The following is a 21,216-nucleotide window of genomic DNA, read 5'->3' on the forward strand; positions in this document are numbered from 1 at the left end:
GCAATAATCTTTATAAGTAATAGCTTACTGACTGTACTTTACATGTTCAGTTCACATAAATAAACCTTGTCCCTTCAAAAAGAGCGATTTGAACGGTAAAGTTAACTAAGAAAGTGTGATAAGTCTTGTACCACCCCACATGCACACAAGTTAACCGGTGTTTGCAGGCAAGAGTCCTCCTGGCAGATTTAAGGAAGATAACTACCATAAGGAAGTTCCGTTCGAGGGATCAGATGGAGAGGAGCAGCTCATTTTTGTTTGTATATCTTGCAGATGTGTTGATATAGCCAGTTTTTCCTTGATTCTAGTCATAAAATGGGCTGGTATTCGTGCAGTAGATGTCACGAATCTGGACTTTGTTTTTTTTGCTCTCTAGCTACTTATCTTCGGATATTAGGTGGATTGATAGCTACGATATTGTAGAGCTTATGTATGGATGTGAGTCTTAATATTCCCTGAATTTGGCTGACTAATTTATAACTAAATATTTTATAAGTTATTTAAATAACTATTTATAAGCAGCATTTAGATTAACAAATACCACTCCTCATACCTGATATTTTTCGTACTTCTATTCGCTGTGTTGGGCAAGATTTAGTATTTGTGACATACATATATGATCTAACCTGTCATATATAGCCACTTTTGTCTTTTAATTTGAGTTTTTCTTCTATTATCGGTTTATATTAAGGATCATGTACAGAAGTATTCTGTATAGCTGACAAAATAAACAGATATATTGGCCGATAGCTTTTGTGGTCGTTGGAGTTTTTGCCAGGTTTAAGCAAGGCAACAATTTTGTCTTTGCTTTGCTTGTCTAAAGACGTTGGATATTAGCCATTGTTGTATTTTTAGTTCAAATTTTATAGTTTTGTGCTCAGATCCTCAGCCAGGAGCCGTAATATTGTTCATTATATACGTGGATAGCGGATCCAAGCTCAACATCGTTGAAAGGTTCTCTCAGCTGACTGGTTTTGTTTTCTCTCATTATAAGTTTTTATGTAAGGTGGAGTGTCTTTATCTCTAGATATACTCTTAATATTTATACACATAATTAGAATAGTTGGTCCTAAAAAGGACCGATTTGACAAAAAACATATTGAACGGGTGATTTAAGAATAAGCGATTACTTAATTATTCATTACCCAGGGTACGCCCGATTGCGGTGGTCTTATTAGTATTTCAATTTTCGTGAACGCTTCTACTTTAAACTTCATAAAAAATTACTAATCTTTCACTTTGCTGTTACTGTTATTTTAAGACGATATTTCGAGTCAGATTTGTATAGTAATAACTATAGTCCATATATAGTCTCTATAAGTAAATGAGTTTGTGGTATCGGTTACAACTCATATATATTGATAATGAGGAAATAAACAGGTAAACATTAAAATAGGTGTAGAAAATTTTACCTACATATATCGGCACCATTGTTCAGGAGATGGGTTTATCCCAGAGATCAAAGGTTACATACTTTTACAGGCGTATTCTAGGTTCTATTTATATATTTTTATTACTAAAAAAGTGTATTTATAATAAAGGCCTTAAGCTATCTGTAGATTCCATGAATATTAGAATCTATGGAAATTAGCAAATTAAAAAATACAGACATAATTCTGAATGACCAACTTGAGACAAACAGTTATCCCCTCCTCAACTTATTCAGTTACAAAATATGACGTGGAAACGCATACCTGTTTAATTGTTAGATAAAATGAATTTCCATCAAGTAACGGTCGAATCTATCACTTACTAAAAGAGTACGAAAAGACCTGCTTATGCTTTAGAGTATGGGTACTTTAGTACAAAGTACCCTTTGCTTTTGCCAATTGCTTTGTCACTTTCTCAGCGATGGGTCTCCCTTTTGCTCATCAATAATGTTCCCGCTCGATATAGTTATTCTAAGATATTCAGATTTCACTATATGCTCTACATTTGGCTTTATCTCCTATTAATTTACAACTACGACGAAATCTTTATAATATATCTGATGCATTGATATTAAAGTGGAGTAGAATACTTGGTAGATAATATTTATTTGTTTTAAGTATACTTATTTTACGACCTAGTACATAAAAAAATAAATACTTGTGTGCTCAGTGCTTTCTAAGTCTGTAAAACATAAACATGCTTCCATATTAGATTATACATTTATTAAGAATGTCCACTCTCTGAATTGAAGTTTTTATCTTAAAATATGACTGTGTCCCACAATCTTTCACAAAAGTTATTCTTTTCTGAAATTTTCTGAATAAGGTTCAATAGGTTTTTATATTTTGTTTTACGTTTTAATCTTTAAATCGAAGTTCATTTTTTGAAAAACTATAAACATGTGACAACAAATTGCTATATGAACGGCGTTATGCATCACTAGACCCAGCCCCAATTTCTTAAATTGTGGATTATGGCGCTTTCTGGTGGAAAAGAGGAACAACAGGATAACATCAGATGTAGACCAAACAAAAGAAATTAGGACACGCATTGAAATAGCACGTGCATTATTTTTAAACTTTAAAAGTTTCTTTGTTTTCGGGATTTAAAGTTAGAACCTGAGAATGCTTCGATATTACGTGTTCCCTACTTTTCTTTATGGCTTGGAAGCGTGAACACTAAAACAAGTCCATCTGAATAAGTTGGCCGCCTTTGAATTTTGGTGTTACAGAAGAATCCTACGAATATCATGGATTCAAAGAATGTCAAACGTGGAAGTAACTAGAATGATAGGAAATGGGGCGGAAATATTATTAACTATCAAAAGACGAAAACTTGAGTACTTAGGACATGTGATGAGAGGGCAAACATTATTACAACTTAATATGCAAGGCAAAATCCGAGGAAAGCGAAATGTGGGAAGACGAAGAATATTCTGGCTTAAAAACTTAAGGGGATGGTTTGAATGCAGTAGTGCAGAACTTTATAGAGCGGCAGTCAACAGAGTCCGTATAGCCATGATGATTTCCAACCTTCGATAGAAGATGGAACTTAAAGAAGAAGATAGAAAAAGGCATAAACTATCTACGTAATAAATCCCATTAACCTGTTAGTAACGGATAACCAGATATATTTAAAAAGATTAAGTACCTTTCTTTTTATTTTGGATTTTGAATTTTGCATAACTAGAGCAAGCGACTAATTTTTGTGTATTAGTTTTGGACCAAGCGCCTCTTGCGAGCGTTTTAATGATTGTAAATCGAATATTTGGCAACATATGTACATAAACGTGGTTAACAATGGTAACGTTGGCAACTTGTTGAGGCGTTTAGGTTAAGAAGTAGTGGCAGTTATTGCTTAAATTTTTCTATAATAGTCACATTACAGAAGAGCTAACACAGAAAGAGAATACTTAACAAAAGACATAACATTAAGTAAAATGTATGAATTGTATATTGAAGAAGCAGGCAATGACCTTGTTAAATTTTCGTTTTACAAAAAAATGTTTTTAACACGATTTAATCTTCAAAGAAAAAAGTTGAAAAAAGATACTTGTAGTAGATGTGATTGTTTCGAATTAGAAATTAAAAATTGCGCAGATAACAAACAATTAAGCGTTAAAAAAAGAAAAAATGTGCACTTAGAAGAAAGAAAGCTAGACATGAAGATAAGCAACGATCAACCAGAAGTGGAAACTTTTTGTTTTGATTTAAAGAAAAACTCTTCCCCTTTCGAGAATTCTAATAAATATTGTATATTATAAGCGTCAATTATGTATTTACAACCTTAGTATCCATAGCGCCAAGGATAAAAAAGGTCATTGTTATATTTGGATAGAAGGTGAAGCTGGTCGGGGAGCCCAGGACGTAGACATTTGTCTTAAGAAACACATTGAAGAAAATGTTACTTCTGCAAAACCTGTAATTTTGTGGTCAGACTCTTGTGGCGGCCAAAACCGCAGCATTAAAATAGTTTTGATTCTGAAAATGATTTTGGAAACTCATCCTACCATTGAAAAAATTACATTACGCTATTTCTTTCCTAGTCATAGCTTTTACCCAATGGTAGTGATTTTGGAGATTTTGAAAATGCCCTAAAATTTCAACAACGTTTATATACCGTTGATGATTACCTAAACGTGATGAAAAAATTCCGTAAAAAGAACCCACTAGTAGTTCACAGAATGAAAAAAGAAGAATTCGTCAAGGTAAGAAGAAATACAAGCAAATCAACAGAAGAGACCAATTTAATAGATCTTGATAAAATATTAAAGTTAACAACTACAATTTCGTAAATATGGAACACTTTAAATATCTTAGATAAATAATCACGGTTAATAATAATGCCACTAAAGAAATACAGATCATAATTTAAACTTTTTACCTATTTTAATACATAGATGCTAATCATGGACAATGACTAAAACGGATAAGGAAGAACTATGAATATTTGAAAGGAAAATAATAGGAAAATTGTTTTAACCTGATTATCATATCGCTACAAATCCGTATAGAAGAAGAACACATACTTAATAAAGAAAGCTCTTATAACAATATTGTTTAGGCAAATAAATTGCTTAAGGTAGATCGTACACATGCATAGACGCCAAGATGTCAAACTTGTAAAACTGTTATGGAAGGAAGTTAGCACAGAAGAATACCACTTGGGCGTCGCAGTATGCAATTAAGAGAAAACATCCAATCATATCTCAAAAAATTAACATCGTGAAGGTTCTTCTCTGAACCCCATAACAAATGGCTAATCTTTTACTTTTCATTAAAAATTTAAATTTTAATAAGTCACGTAAATAACGATTTAAACGTGCCTTTCCTGAGATAACTTTTTTTAAGCCTGGTTTGTTTGATTACATGTAATTGATTTGATAGTCCCCAACAGATGAGTATTGACTATAGGTAGGATAGCAGGTAGTTGAACAGGCATGTGTTGATAAATATGATGGGTCGGTAGATAGTCTCATTATTCCTAAATCTGACCTCATGTTACCTTCCCCCTTCATTTGTGGAAGTGCTAAAGGCATTTTTTCTCTTGGGGCATCCTCCCAATTTAACTTGGCAATGTAGTTATTATAGAGCCTTTGGATATAGCCAGCGCAACTTTAGCATTGAGATTTAGCTTCTTACACGACGTTGTTGTCTTTATATATGTGTTTGGCCTTGGCATTAGTTCCGTTCGGTATTGGTTAGTACGCGGACCTTTGTAAGTCGGAAAATACTTCTGATGGCTTTTCTAGCAATCCTGATCTAATTAATACCTGAGTTTTACGTACATTGTTTTGTTAGCGTTCTGGCCACATATCCACACATTAGCACTGGTTTAATCACTGTTTTATATATCCTGATTTAAGAAAGTCGTATTAGACGTCTGAATTTAAAAGTATTATAAGAGTTATATATACATCAGTTAGCTACCTAAATATTCCCTTTTATTTCTTATGTTACAACGTTATCTACGATATCTAAAATGTTGCAATCCTTTAAAATTATATGGGTCTATTGTTACGTTATGCCCTACTCTACGTCACCTCTTTTGTATGTTAAAGAACATTTATATGCTTTATTACTGACTATTAGACCGTTTTTTTTTATGCTAATATCATTATTTTATAGTATTCTAATAATTTATGGATTAAATCCGGATAGCAAATTGATATTCTTCACTTTCTCGGAAAAATAATATTCTAACACACAAAATCCTATTAAATTGCCAAAACCTTCCTTGCATATTCTATTCACTCATGAGAGGCAGCAGCAATATCAGTACCATAATAAGGCGTATAGTACTGGACTGGCTAATCGTTGGAAAATGGGAAGCATGAGTTTTAATGTTTTCGGGACTGCCATCTGTTAGCGGAGAGCAGAGATATTAGTACCAAGTTAATGCTTATAGTAATTGTTGCTTGAACTTTATTATTATTAAACAACACTATATTTTCTAGTAAAATCATCATGACTTTACAGTAAGACAAATTTTCGAACGTTGGTTATGGAAACATCATGTACATACCACCAGGTTCCCTATGTCGATATCCAGCAAAATCGTTGTAATAAGGAGACGGCAAACAAAAATCCAGAGATAAAAATATGCACCAGGAAAGTCTGTTTTATTCAACAGTCGAATAAACTACAGATTCTTGATTCAAATAGTCAAAAAATCAATAAACAGCTTAGTAAAATAGAAATAACGCATATTTAAGATGTAATCCATTAACGGGCCAAGGTACAAAGCACTCCTGGCATAATATGCTAATGATATGGATCTCATACGAAACTCTCTCCAGTCCGCAAACATCTTTAACAAAGTGCACGAAAAATGTTTCACTTAAAATCAACGAAATGAAAACCGAATACAAGCGAATCAACAGAAGAGACCAATTTAATAAATTTAGAACAAACATTAAAGTCAACAACTACAATTTCGAATTTTTATGTGGCAATCAGCTGTAAAAGTCATTGCCTTTTTCGTGTCGTATCATATTTTAGCATATCATATTTTGAGTGAAATTGATTCTAAATGCGTCTAATAATATTAAGTTTGTAAAACAGCTGTCCGTTTATGCTCATTCATTCACCTTTTGTAAAACAGTATGTGTAAATATAAGGGATTTATATAATCTTTTCATTTCGTAATCTTTTCGTTTTATAATTATAGTTCTCTTGCTTTTATTTTCTATGGTAATACATATACATACCCAATTCAAAAGGGAGAAAACCAGAGACTTCTAAATTAAACATAAACATTATTCTCTCTTTCTCCTTATATGTTATATAAAGATCATCGTCATCGTATAGTCAGAACGGAACAAGATTCTATTGCCTTTTCTTCTTTTTGTCCTCCCTTTCTTATTGAAAATACAGCCAGGTAAATGACGTTTTTAAAATTTATGTCAATATTTCTGAAGTGCCTTTCCTTGGATAATTTTTTTTAAGCCCAGTTCGTTTGATTACATGTAATTGATTTGATATTCCACAACAGATAAGTATTGATTGTAGGTAGGATAGCAGGTGTTGATAAATATAATGGGTCGGTAGATAGTCCCATTATTCCTAAATCTGACCATATGTTACCTCCTCCTTCATTTGTGGAAGTCTTAAAGGCATTTTTTCTCTTGGGGCATCCTCCCAATTTAACTTGGCAATGCACTTATTATAGAGTCTTTGGATAAAGCCAGCGCAACTTTAGCACTGAGATTTAGTTTCTTGTACGACGTTGCTATCTTTATATATGTGTTTGATCTTGGAATTAGCTCAGTTCGGTATTGGTTAGTACTCGGACCTCTGTAAGTCGGAAAATACCTCTGATGGCTTTTCTAGCAATCCTGGTCTAATAAAGAGGGTTATATATACATAAACATCAGTTAGCTACCTAAATATTCCCTTTTATTTTTTATGTAACAACATTACCTACGGAATCTAAGACGCTGTAATCTTTCAAAATTATATGGCTTTATTGTTCCGTTATGCCCTACTCTCGATCCTCTCTTTTGTATGTTAAAGAACATTTATTTGCTTTTCTCATTAGTGACTATTAGACCATCAGTCAGACTATCAGTCAGACTATCAGTCAGTCCCACGGATTCTGGGGGTGCAAAATTCTGACATATTTTAGAAAACCATCTAACAGATATATATCTCTAAAAATTGCAACTTTCAATGCAAGAACCCTGCTATCAGAAGAAAAATTCATAGAAATGGAATCTGAACTTGATAAAATCAATTGGGAAATTGTTGGAGTCGCTGAGGTCAGAAGGAAAGAAGAAAGCCTAACCACTTTAAAATCCGGTCACATTTTCTATCATGTCGGAGAAAACTATGGGAATGGAGGCATTGGGCTCTTTATTAATAAAAAACTAACTGAGAATATCATATCAGTAAAAGCAGTTTCCACAAGAGTTATACTTGCAAAATTACAACTAAACACCCGTTACTCCATAAAGATCATTCAAGTCTATGCACCAACATCGAGTCACGCTGACGAAGAAATAGAACAGTTCTTTGATGACTTGTACACAGCTGTTTCAGAAGACCAAGAACATTTTACGGTAATATATGGCGACTTTAATGACAAAATAGGAATAAGCACTGACCCAGCTGAAAATGCCCTCGGAAATTTTGGCACACCAGGTAGAAACGAAAGGGGCGAAATACTCTTAAATTTCCTATAAGAAAACAATCTATATTTAATGAATAGCTTCTTCTATAAGAAGATCCATAGAAGATGGACTTGGAAGAGCCCCTATGGTAAGACAAAAAATGAGATCGACTTCATCATTACTGACAAAAAACATATAGTCAAAGATGTTACAGTCTTAAATCAATTTTCGGTTGCAAGCGATCATAGAATGGTCCGAGCAACTGTAGAAGTCAATATTAAGCAAGAAAGACTGAAGATGATAAAAAGTAAAAAATTCAAACCTTGGATGCGCCCAACGAATGAACTTGAGTTTGAAAAATATATCACCAGTAACTTACTCAGAAATACAACAAGAGAAGACATAAATAACCTAAACGAAGAAATAGTAGATACATTAACACAAGCTCAGGAAAAATTTGGCCCTAAACATGGAAAAGAACAAAAAAATAGTAATGAAACGAAACAAAAAATGGAAGATCGTAGAATACTGAGAAGTGAAGGAAATGTTGACTCACAAGATATAAACAACATAAATAAAGAAATCTCTAAAGCCATCAGACGGGATATTAGACAATACAACAACGAGAAAATTATAAAAACTATAGAAGACAACAAAAGCATGAAAGCATTGGGGGGAAAATGGAAAATGACAAAAAAGAAATCTTCCAACTTAAAGACAAAAATGGAAATATTATCTCAGATAGACCAAGCATATTACATATAGTGGAAAGTTTCTATGAAACATTATATAAAAGTCAACTTATTCCAGAGCTCATCGAACAACCAATACAAAACGTACATAATGTAGGATCGGAGGATATACCAGATATATCACGAGAGGAAATTCAACATGCCCTCAAAAATATGAAAAATAATAGAGGTCCGGGGGAAGATGGTGTAGTCATTGAAACAATTAAACTAGCAGGTCAACTTTTGATGTCCCGAATCCAAACACTTTTTAATCTATGTCTGCATAGTGAAAACATTCCAAGTAAATAAAAAAATTCGGTTACAATCATCCTCCACAAAAAAGGGGATAAAGCAGATCTCGAAAACTATAGGCCAATTAGTTTGCTTAACTACCTATACAAGCTCTTTACTCGAATACTGACAAACAGATTAGAAGCAAAACTTGATTTCTATCAATCAGAAGAACAGGCAGGATTTCCAGCGGAACACGGAACAAACGACCATTTGCAATGCCTTAAAACTCTAGTTGAAAAGTCTATCGAATATAACAGACCCCTTGCTCTTATCTTTGTCGACTTCCACAAAGCATTTGACCCAGTCGAAACAGTTGCTATCTTAAAAGCACTATCAGAATGCAGAATATATCAAAGGTATGCAAATATTATTCGAAATATATACGACATGCGACAAATGCGACAACAACCGTTAACCTCCATTGCACTGAGAAGATAAAAATTGGCAGAAGGGTGCGGCAGGAAAATACCTTGTCGCCAAAACTATTTATAACAGTTATGGAGTACGCACGCATTTAAAAGGCTAGAGTGGGAATCAAATGGTATTAGAATCGATGGAAAGATATTCAATCATCTCAGATATGCCGATGATATTGTTCTCATAACAGACAACTTAGGAGAAGCCAGAGTTATGCTACAACAACTACAAAAAGTAACCCAGAAAGTCGGTTTAAAAATAAACTACGGAAAAACAAAAATGATGACCAATATCGTCCCCAATGAGCTAATAGAAATCAAAAAGTCGCCCATAGAACTTGTAGAAAAATATGTGTATTTGGGTCACAAAATAAGGTTAACGCGAAATAACCAAACATGCGAGCTACTCAAAAGAATAAGTCTGGGTTGGGCTGCATTCGGAAAAATGAGAGACGTATTTAAAACAAATATACCGATCCATTTAAAAAGAAAAGCTTTTAACCAGTGCGTTCTACCAGTCCTCACATACGGAGCAGAAACCTTAACTCTCACAAAAACATCAGCCGAAAAATTGAGAAGGACACAACGAAAGATGGAGAGATAAATGCTTGGAATAAACTTAAGCAATAGAATAAGAAACGAGAAAGTTCGTAGAAGAGCCGGAGTGGAAGACATTATCGAACATATTACAAAAAACAAAAAAGGAGATGGACAGGAGATGTTGCAAGAATGAAAGACAACAGTTGGACAAAAAAATTGCTTGAGTGGAGACCACGGGCTGAAAAGTGAAGCCGAGAAAGACCCCCAAAGCGATGGACCAACGACCTCAAGAATCGTGACCAATTGGATACCAGAGGCGCAGAACAGAAGCAGATGGAAAAGTCTAGAGGAGGCCTATGTTCAACAATGCACAACTCAGGGCTGATTGATGATGATGATGATGACTATTAGACCGCTTTTTTTTGCTGCTACTAGCATTATTTTAGAGCATTCTCTTATTTAATTTATGGATTAAATCCGGATAGCAAATAGATATTCTTCACTTTCTCGGAGAAATAATATTCTAACACACAAAATCCTATTAAATTGTCAAAATTTTCCTTGCATATTCTATGCACTTATGAGGAGCAGCAGCAATATCAGTACCATCATAAGGCGTATAGTTCTGGACTGGCTAATTGTTGGATAATGAGAAGCATGAGTGTAGCAGTTTTAATGTTTTCGGGACTGCTACCTGGTATCGGGGAGCAGAATTATCATTACCGAGTTAATGCATATAGGAATTGTTGCTTGAACTTTATTATTATTAAACAACACTATATTTCCTAGTAAAATAATCATAAATTTACAGTAAGAAAAATTTTTGAACGTTGGTTATGAAAACATCATGTACATACCACCGGGTTCACTATGTCCATATCCAGCAAAATCCTTGTAATAATGATACTGGAAACCAAAGATGAAAATATGCTCCAAGAAACTTTGTGTTATAAAACAGTCGAATAAAATACAGATTCTCGATTCCAATAATCAAAAAATTAATGAACAGCTTACTAAAATAGAAATAACGCCTATTTAAGATGTAATCCATTAACGGCCCAAGAGACAAAGCACTCCTAGCATATGCTAATGATATAGAACTCATAACTCTAATGAGAAACTCTTCCGTCCACAAACTTCAATAAAGTGAAGAGAGCACAAAAAATGTTTGACTTAAAATCAACGAAATGAAAACCAAATACAAGCGAATCAACAGAAAACCAATCAACCAATTCAATAAATTTAGAAAAAACATTAAAGTCAACAACTACAATTTCGAAAGTATGGAACACTTCAAATATCTTAGATCACTAATCACGGTTAGTAATAATGCCACTAAAGAAATACAGAGCATAATTCAAACTTCAGACCTATTTTAATACATGGATGTGAGTCATGGAGAATGACTAAAACAAATAAGGAAGTGTTAAATTTTACTTTGGATATTCTTTTTGTGAATATAATAAGTAAAAATACAGTAAGTTTCATCTTCTTATTGTGCCGTATTCTAATTAAGGTTAGCGATTACTTCTTTAAACGCTTCCCATAAATTATTATAGTTTAAATTTAACTACTTTATGAAACAAATATTGCACGTCATAAATTGCAGGAATTGAAAAATTACAAAGATCTCCTGTTTACAGAGTTTCTTTTAATTTTATGTAGTTTATTATAATCCTACCGAAGGGCTTCTACTTTCTTAAACTGTTACACGACTACTCTACTCGATGTTAGTACATTTAGAGACTAAATGTTTAAGTGCATATTCATTTTAACAAAAAATAATAATAAATAAAACGAAAACTAGCCATTTCCAAGCTTATAATAAATACTTTTTTAAGTTTGAAAATAATTAAAGCAAGTAATATAAATAACCACCATAAAATATTTAACTACATTTACCGAGTAACTATTTGTGAAATTTCTCGATGACTAAATTGATTGATATTTAAATAAATTTGAAGTTCCAAAACGTACCTGCTGTAAAATTTAAAAATCTACGACTAATCAAATTATTGGCCACATCGGAGGAGTTTAGTTGTATACGCAAAGAAATGTATACGGATCCCAAAAGTGTTTTAACCTATTACGGAGTCCACTTAATCCGACGTGTTGGTCGGAGTCCACATAAAGCGCTACCCAGATAATAATATACACGATGTATATTCGCCTGGAGTTAGTATAATACCGTTTTAGTACGGAGCCCCCGTTTTACTTATATATATATATATATATATATATATATATATATATTATATATATATATATATATATATATATATATATATATATATATATATATATATATATATGTATATATATATATACATATATATATATATATATATATATATATATATGTATATATATATATAGATCCTCCAGACATTGATGCGTCCTTACATTTATGTTTTTGCATGTAATGCTGCATCCGCCGCTTTGTTGCGTCAATATACGGACGCAGTATTACAATCGCTTATATTTCAAAAATGGTCGTAACCAATTTCTTCTAACTGACATCAGAAGACACTCGTAATCCAAACAAGGGATGTGACAAACTTGCATATAGTTCTGAGTTACAGCAACAAGTATATTAAGGATTTTAAGTGACGTAACAATGATGTTAGCATGAAATATTTGTGTATATATTAGTTCACGATATCTCCTTCAGGAGGCGCATGAAACAATGGAGTATAATTCATTGGTGTATATTATTTTCATTCTCTCGATTATTCTGCGTCATTTCAATTTGGCAACATTGCTAACCGTCTGAAATACCATCAAATATATAGATGTTTTGCATTGGAATAACAGTAACATGTAGGTAATAGAGTTTAAGTTGTAAATATATTATTTTTACGATATTACTTTGATGAAATTTCATATTTAAGCTTTTTACTAAAATGCATCATTTGAAAATGTTTACAGCAACATTCATCTAGAAGTTGTGGTACTTTACTCTCGTACTTTTGTTTTTTGTGATTTTTCAAGAATGTATATTTCCGACATGTGCACGGCTGGGGCTGGCCTTGCGAACAACTTTTATTCGAAAAACCTTTCGATATTGTAAAAGAACACATTCAGATTCGGGGTGGTTAATTAGAGATAAATTTAAATACAGGGACAGATTTTTAGACGTTTTTCAAAAACTAGATACTAATATCTTTTTGTGCATGATAAACCTGATGATGAAAGTCGCATAACCCACCCACCTTGAAGCGATGTCAGGTACATGACGGGTCAACATCAGATTTTTTAACATTTTAATAGATAGGTGTTAGAAGTTAGCTTTTATTTTATGAGTAGAGAATTGAACAAAATACGATAGTTAAACAATCCCTTCGGAACAAAATTAAATACTTCTAAAATGTGTATTTTTATACAATTATTTATATTTAATTTAAACACGAATGCACAAGTTTAAATGGATTTATTTACGTTACTTAATTTAACACAAAGATTGTTTTATTGAGTTTGCTTTATACAGTATCAATTAATCTATAGGCTGAAAACTGAACATATCAAGAAGAGAATTTTAAATCTGCTAAAAGATGTGGTCCATACTAAATCATGAAATCACTAAAGGAACATCTCTGAAGAATAAAATGATAGGTTGGTGTACATTCACGATTACTACTGATGCAGTGATAATAGCACAGCCCCACAAAATAAAAAAAAAGTGTCTACTACGCATTACGCTAGTGTTTTTCGATGTATTTTTGTGCGTATTTGTTAAATATTTATTAGTAGATCCTCAGTTAAGAAAAGTTTCTTTAGTGGCAAAGAAAGATTTATTGATTTGTAAATTCCGAGCTCGCTATTTAAAAACTCACAGAGAAAAATGAGAGAGCTTACTAAATCGTTGATAGAAATACACACTTTACAACCAATAATCAAAAATTTATATGATGCACTTCAGCCAGTATAGTTCGATTTATTTGTTGACGCTACTAAAAAAGTAGCAAAATATGATGCAGTCAGGAAAATTTTTGCTTCTCCTACATTACAATGAACATTCAAACTTCTTTAAAACAATGCTGTGATATCGCCATATTGCTTATTCTGAAACGAAAATATCATATTTCCACGTTGACAACAGCTAAAGCAGCGTCAAATTTTAAAACTTTTAAGCAGTTACAGGAGGATGCTTGGAAGTTTGAGATATCAACCGTTGCTACTGCAGATTTAAATATTAAGAAATGGAACAAGTTAACGATTTTGGCGAAATGGAGCGCATGCCACTTCACGTTTATTCTGAAAGAAGTACTCATCAAACATATGAAGAGTTTTCAGAAGCCATAACACATACTGAAAAACATTGCCAACTAAATTCAAAAGAGTTGTGATTCGTGACAAACGAGGAAGGGGTGTTCCAGTGCTCTTCAGCATTGGCCTACAAGAACACACAGGTGTTTTGACAAATTGAAGAAAAAACTTTGTTGGTTATTCAAATATATATTTGTTCCCGAAAATCGGTACAAATAATCCGATGACCGGTTATAAAGTTAAGGAAACATATGTCAAAATGAGTGGAGTAAAAAATCCTGGTACCATTACATCGACGAGATTATGCAAACATTTAGCCACCCAAATCTTCAACATGTCGCCGAATGATATCGAACAACTAACAACTTTTATGGATCACATTAATGGCGTACATAAACAGGTGTATAGATTGCCCGATGACGTATATCAAACGGCAAAAATTTTCAAGCTCTTAATGCTGATGTTAAAAGGAGAAGCAGGGTGATATAAAGGCAAGACTTTAGATGAAATCAACTTAAACATGGAGGATGAGTTATGACGAAACAAGTGATGCCGAATTAGATGCTAGTGAGTTAGTTTAAGTCGAACCTAAAAATGTCCCTACTATCAACAAAAAAAGTCATACTCTTGTGCCATGGACTTTAGACCAAAAAGAAATTGCAAAAAAAATCTTTACAGATCACATAAGAAACAAGACACCACCAAAAAAAAGAGAGTGTGAAGAACTTAAATCCAGAAATACAAATATTTTTGGCAATAAAACATGACTCCAAATTAAAGTTTTTATACGAAACATTTACCGGTTGAGTTAATTTGTGATACAATTTTACACTGGGCTGACAATCACGAGATATATTAATGCCTGCCGCCAGTTTACGATTTATTCTTACTTCTGTGCTTATAGCACATTCGAAGTTATTTTTTGTTTTCAGTGTATTTTGTATTAGTTTACTATTATTAACAATCTTCAGAGTTTCAGAGCTTAATCTTTAATTAATAATATTCAGTCTCATCTGAATCAATTTTGAAATAATCGTAATATACCGAAACGTTTTTTAAATTTTTGGTCTTATCAAAAATTGTTTAAAAAAAATAATCAACACAGTTACAACTGTTTGCTACTTATAATGTTTTTTTGAGATATTCACCTACTTTGAAGTAATCATTAGAACGAAAAAACTTTCAACTGCATTTTTCTCAAAAAGTATACTGTATAATTTATATTTAATATTGGTCTGGGTATATAAATAATATGCTTTTTCGAATTTTGTTACAAAAAATGGGATTTGTTGTTTAAAAAATGTCGATGCCATTACAAGCACCATTTTCTATCATCCAAAAAAGGAAATTAAATGTTTTTTCGTATTATACGATTTTTTCAAATCTAAAAAATTTCAAATTTAAAATATATATATAATAAAAGTTATAAGATTAATTATGCCTAATATATTATATTTAAGATATTTTTTAATGTTACAAATAGTGGAAAAATATGTTTTTGAAACAGCATCATTACTTCAAAACTAATTAATAATAAAAAAAAATGTTATTTATAAACAATTCAGTTCTGAATGTAGCTAATAACTTTGGTCCGAAACTTTTCTAGGTAAACAGGAACGTTTCTATTCTCTCACTTTTTATTTTTGATACTCTACTTTTATTTCAAAAGTTGCAACACTGATAATTGTTAATAAGTTTTATTAAAAAGGTTTACATTATATCTTATTTGAGAAATATGAGTATTTTGGAATTTTTATAATAAATTCATTAGTTTTGACACCATTATTAAAATATTATTATATCATGCAATACTGAAATGTGCTTAGAAAATTAGGGACATTCTGTATAGTGCGTTAGTATTTGCTGCATATTTTGATTAACCTAATATTCAAAACTATTACTTTCTGACATATTAGGTTTTATTTAGTAGAATATTTTTTTTTTCAGTTTTTCTTTTTCTTTAATTCTTTCTTTAATATCTTTAATTCTCATTTTAAATTAGTGATATTCCTGTGAGTCAATAATTATCATGAATAACACTATATCAGTTTTTCCTGATTTACGATTTCTTTTCATTTTGTCATTATGGAGTACTGTACTTTCCTTCATTTACAAAATGATGCTACTCATTATCTAGCAGACAACCTTGAAAATATAAGTTGGCATATTCTACGCAGACATATTTTCTAACAGAGTACAAATAGTATTTAGGATCACATCAAAATGAATAATAAACTGAACCGAGGTATTTGATAATGGCAACGTTGCGGATGCAGGAACAGCTTTCCTATGAACAAAAATACCCGTTGCGGACACAGAAATGTCGGCGTGCTATAATATGGTATATTGGGACGTTCCAACGATGGCAAAATATGTGGATGCAAAACTGCTATCTTAGTGAAAGTAAAAATCATCTTCTTTATTCTTAAAGTATATAGAAAACTGAGTTGACACCGAAGTAGCCATTGTTGCAAGATATGCAACAACAGTTTAAAATTTAGATATACTTCAATTTTTCGAGTGGACGCACAAACATACCTATAATAAAATGATGCAGCAATGATGGTAAGATTTATATATATATATATATATATATATATATATATATATATATATATATATATATATATATATATATATATGCTGTCACTATTTTTCCGGGATTGACTCCGCGTTGTAAAATGCTGGTTTTCTTGAAAACCATTGTTTTGGCGACGTTTCGGCAAGGTCTCACTTGCCGAAACGTCGCCAAAACAATGGTTTTCAAGAAAACCAGCATTTTACAACGCGGAGTCAATCCCGGAAAAATAGTGACAGCACATATAGCTCCCGCGGAAACCTCAAAACAAACATATATATATATATATATATATATATATATATATATATATATATATATATATATATATATATATATAAGTAAAAAGTAATGGCATGTCTCTCAAAACAGAAAACCAAAAATGGTATATCGATGGAAGGCAACCGTATATACGTATTTCTGACTATTGGTCGTCTTCAGTACGGTGCAGCCAAGTTAGAAAAGGAGCATATTAACTTGGGAAAGGATCACTACAGGAGCAATGCAACCAATTTGTGGCATTAGAGTTGCTTCTCCTATATATATATATATATATATATATATATATATATATATATATATATATATATATATATATATATATATATTGATTCAACTATCTCTACCAGTCCCAAGATACTTAACAGACCACCTAAGACCCAGTTGAAATATATTGTTAAAAGAAGTATATATTGTATTTTTTAGGTGATTTTATTGTATTAATTCAAGGGAACTTGAGAGGGGTAAAAAAATTTATAAAAAAAAAATTTAAGATAGTAAACAATCTTTACCAGACCCAACAAACTTAACCGTTTTCCCAGACCCTTATATATGAAAAAGTATCATTCACTGGACGGACCCAGTCCCCGCAATGTTGCCAAATTTTTTGGCGCTAAAATGATTGGTAGTTTGCTTTTTAGGTTTACTTGTTAGTTATTAGCGGAAGTTAAAGTTCGTTATATGTTTTCCAAGATGAGCCAACGTAGTAAAATGTTCGTTCAACTAGCTCAAAATAATTTAAAGGGTAGGTGATATTATAATATAAGTGATATAATTTACTAATATTAGTGTTTTACAGATGTATATGAATTTCATAATTCAGAAGATGAAAATAATACAGGCTCTTTGACGACTGAGGTAGGCAATATTATTTTTTGACACCACTAAAAACAAATTATTAGTACCCGCTTAAATATAACATACATAAATAAAGGTTTAGTTCTAAAACTTTTGACTTGGAGCACGTTTACATTAAAAAATATGTTTATGGGTTTAAGCCGCAATAATTCGAATTAAAATTATATTTATGTATTGACGTTTTGACTTCTTAACCGAAAGTTGTTCATAAAATATTAAAATTTATATAAAACATCTGAAAGGATTTGTTTACTCCAAATGGCGGGCATACAAGTTGCCATCAATTGCAATTAATCTAGATTAATTACGGTATATACAATCGTTTTATTAACACATTTGTAGGGGCTTATTTCTGTAAACGTACTTTTTAATAAAAATAGAGTTAATAATATTAACTACAATATTTATTTAAGAAACGCAAAGAACAGCAATTTTAGGTTTAGTTACTATAAACAGAAATTCCCGCTATTTCGCAATTTATTTCTCAAATATAAATCAAGTTTAAGGTCAAGTCGTTCGTTAAAATTTTTTAAATATTAAATTTCAATAGGTATTTTTAGTTTATTTTAACCAACAAGCTCAAATTTCAATCGCTTGAACATATGATTTGTGTATTAAATACACAGCAGTGAAACTTGGAGTGATAACTGTTTATGTTTTTATAAATATACTTTTCCGGCTCCATTCAAAAACCAATAAAAGAAAAATTGTGTATTTATGCGTGTCATACTGCGAAAAACATCTGAAATTTATCCCTAAAAACTATTATATTGATATTTAAAAATATGTTTAATATGCAAATAATGTAAATAAAGGCATTTTATATAATAGTTAAAGATATAGTCCTATTCATATGTTAGGGTTTTGCTGGCATTATCTAAATAAAATACATAATATATGTTTAATTAATTTTGGTCACTATTAATATCATCTTGAATTTTCATAATATTTTAATAAAGAATTTTCTTTTTGAATTGAAACGTTTTTTCTTATTATATTTAAAATGCAATACGAATATAAAATTTATTAATGTGAGTGGAAAATAAGAACTTTATAAAACAAGGTGCAAAGAAATTAAGAACGCCTAACAAATAACTAAAGATATTTTTGTATTTTATATTCATTAACTGGTATTTATTAAAAACACTTTCTTTTTTTATTTTTTTTATTTGCTAGTAAATATTTCATATTTAATGTATTGTACTAAGCTAAAATAAAAAATTGCAATCTAGTACTCTACATTATTGAGCCTAGACATTGACGTGTTTTAAGAAACATATGTTAATGATTATGTTTTTTGATATTTCTTTGACAAATGAAAAATCTATTAAATAATAATATGGATTCAAATGAAAATAAAAACTTATAACTATTAATATTTAATTTCCGAAAACAAACTTTCAACCCTGTCAAAACGCGTCTTCACTTCAGCTAGGTCTTCATTTGCATCGTTTCTGTAAAACACTTACAGATATGCATAGGTATTTATTATAAGTAATATTAATAATTAATTAGGTGTAATAAATGTAAACGAAGGAAAAATAAAATTTAAAATCGAAATGTATTCACAATTGTGAACGCTTCCCAAGATACGTCACGCAGAAAAGCATAACGCGTTTATAAATTTCACTCTTTAAAAAATTTCCATAAAGGGGGCCTTATATGACAATTAATTCTTAGAGAGTAAACTCCAAAAAATTTTGTATATTCCTGATTTTTAATGAAAATATTAGTTCCGTTAATTTTATATTTATGAAAATATGAACTCATATTAGTGTGCAAGTACTAACGTTTTTATTTAAAAAGTAAAACTTTTTTTTCTAGATATTAAATAAATTACCAATCGAAGATCAGGAAACCAAGGTGTAATATTATCTAAAAAATGTTCAATTGGGAGCTCCTGGTCAAAAAACCAATAATGCGAATTCTAAAGAAGGTCAAGAACAGAGCCTTAGTGTACAAATCCCTTTACAGTTATGTGAAAGTGGAGAAATTTGCAAAGGGTGAATACTGACCTTATTACTGAGAATGAGCCTTTGCATAAAAAAATATCTCGCGAAAAATGGAGAGAAAAAAACAAAAAACTTGTGTTAACTTTTTGTTATTACACATGTAATAAACAAAAAGGCGCCAAAAAAACAGGAATGTATGGCTTTCATAAATTTAAATTTAAATTTATTTGAAGAAAAGGACTGGATCAGAATTAAAACTTTAGTTAATAACACCTATCGTTTAAAATAATTTTTTAACTTTTATTGTTCATTGTGATGCAATTTGTATAAAACTAATATTTTAGAATTTCACTACATTTTGTTTTATATAAAATGTTGATTTTATTATATATTTAAATCTTGTTTTGTCTTAAGTAAATGTCGACAATTTAAAAATAAATAAATTATAAAACAGCTCCTAGTTATTATTACACACCTGCAATGTCATGATAGTGTTGTGAATTTATTAAAAGGTTCAATATTTATAACACTTACGGATTTAATTTATTTCTTTATTTATATTAACTTATCTGACAATAATTTATATATCCGTACGTACAAATTCGCGAGCGCGGGTCTTGAGTATTAACTGGCCCTCCATATAAAAATGTTGTATTTATATACGAAATCCTGATATACTAGAACAGCATCGAAAGATCGCATTTTCTTGCATCGAAAGATCGAGAAGCTTAGCCGGCTCATTCACCATAATTTTGGTTCTAGACTTCCACCGAAATTTCTACAATAAAACAGAATAATTAGTCATAAAAGTTAGGCCAGTATATTTATCGTAACATTGCCCCCCTCTTAAAAGATGGTTCCTCCTGGAACCTTGTCGGGACTGGAACCGGAACTGTATGCTGGTATCGGCAACTGGACCCTCTTTTACAACTTCCAGTTGTATAAAAATGACAAGGGACGGTTTTCTCTCCGCACCAGTAACTATGCGGATTGCAACAGACTAACACCTGGACTTCGGTGTCTTTAAAGATCTCCTCCACCATATTTCGGATAACCCTCCAATCTAATTGGCGGCACTCCAACTTTGACATGGCTAACTTTTGCACGTCGGACTCTAGTACGTGCTCTCTCAATTGAAGTAAGGCTTCCCATACATCTCGGTAGGTAGGTTGGTCACGGGCAGTGTCTTTTGTTACCAGGTAGAAAAGGTAACGTGATGCATCTTGGAGTTTCAAGGTTTTACCGGGAGCTGGCACTTGGC

The sequence above is a fragment of the Diabrotica undecimpunctata genome, chromosome 6 (genome assembly GCF_040954645.1).
Source record: "Diabrotica undecimpunctata isolate CICGRU chromosome 6, icDiaUnde3, whole genome shotgun sequence".
NCBI lineage: Eukaryota > Metazoa > Arthropoda > Insecta > Coleoptera > Chrysomelidae > Diabrotica > Diabrotica undecimpunctata.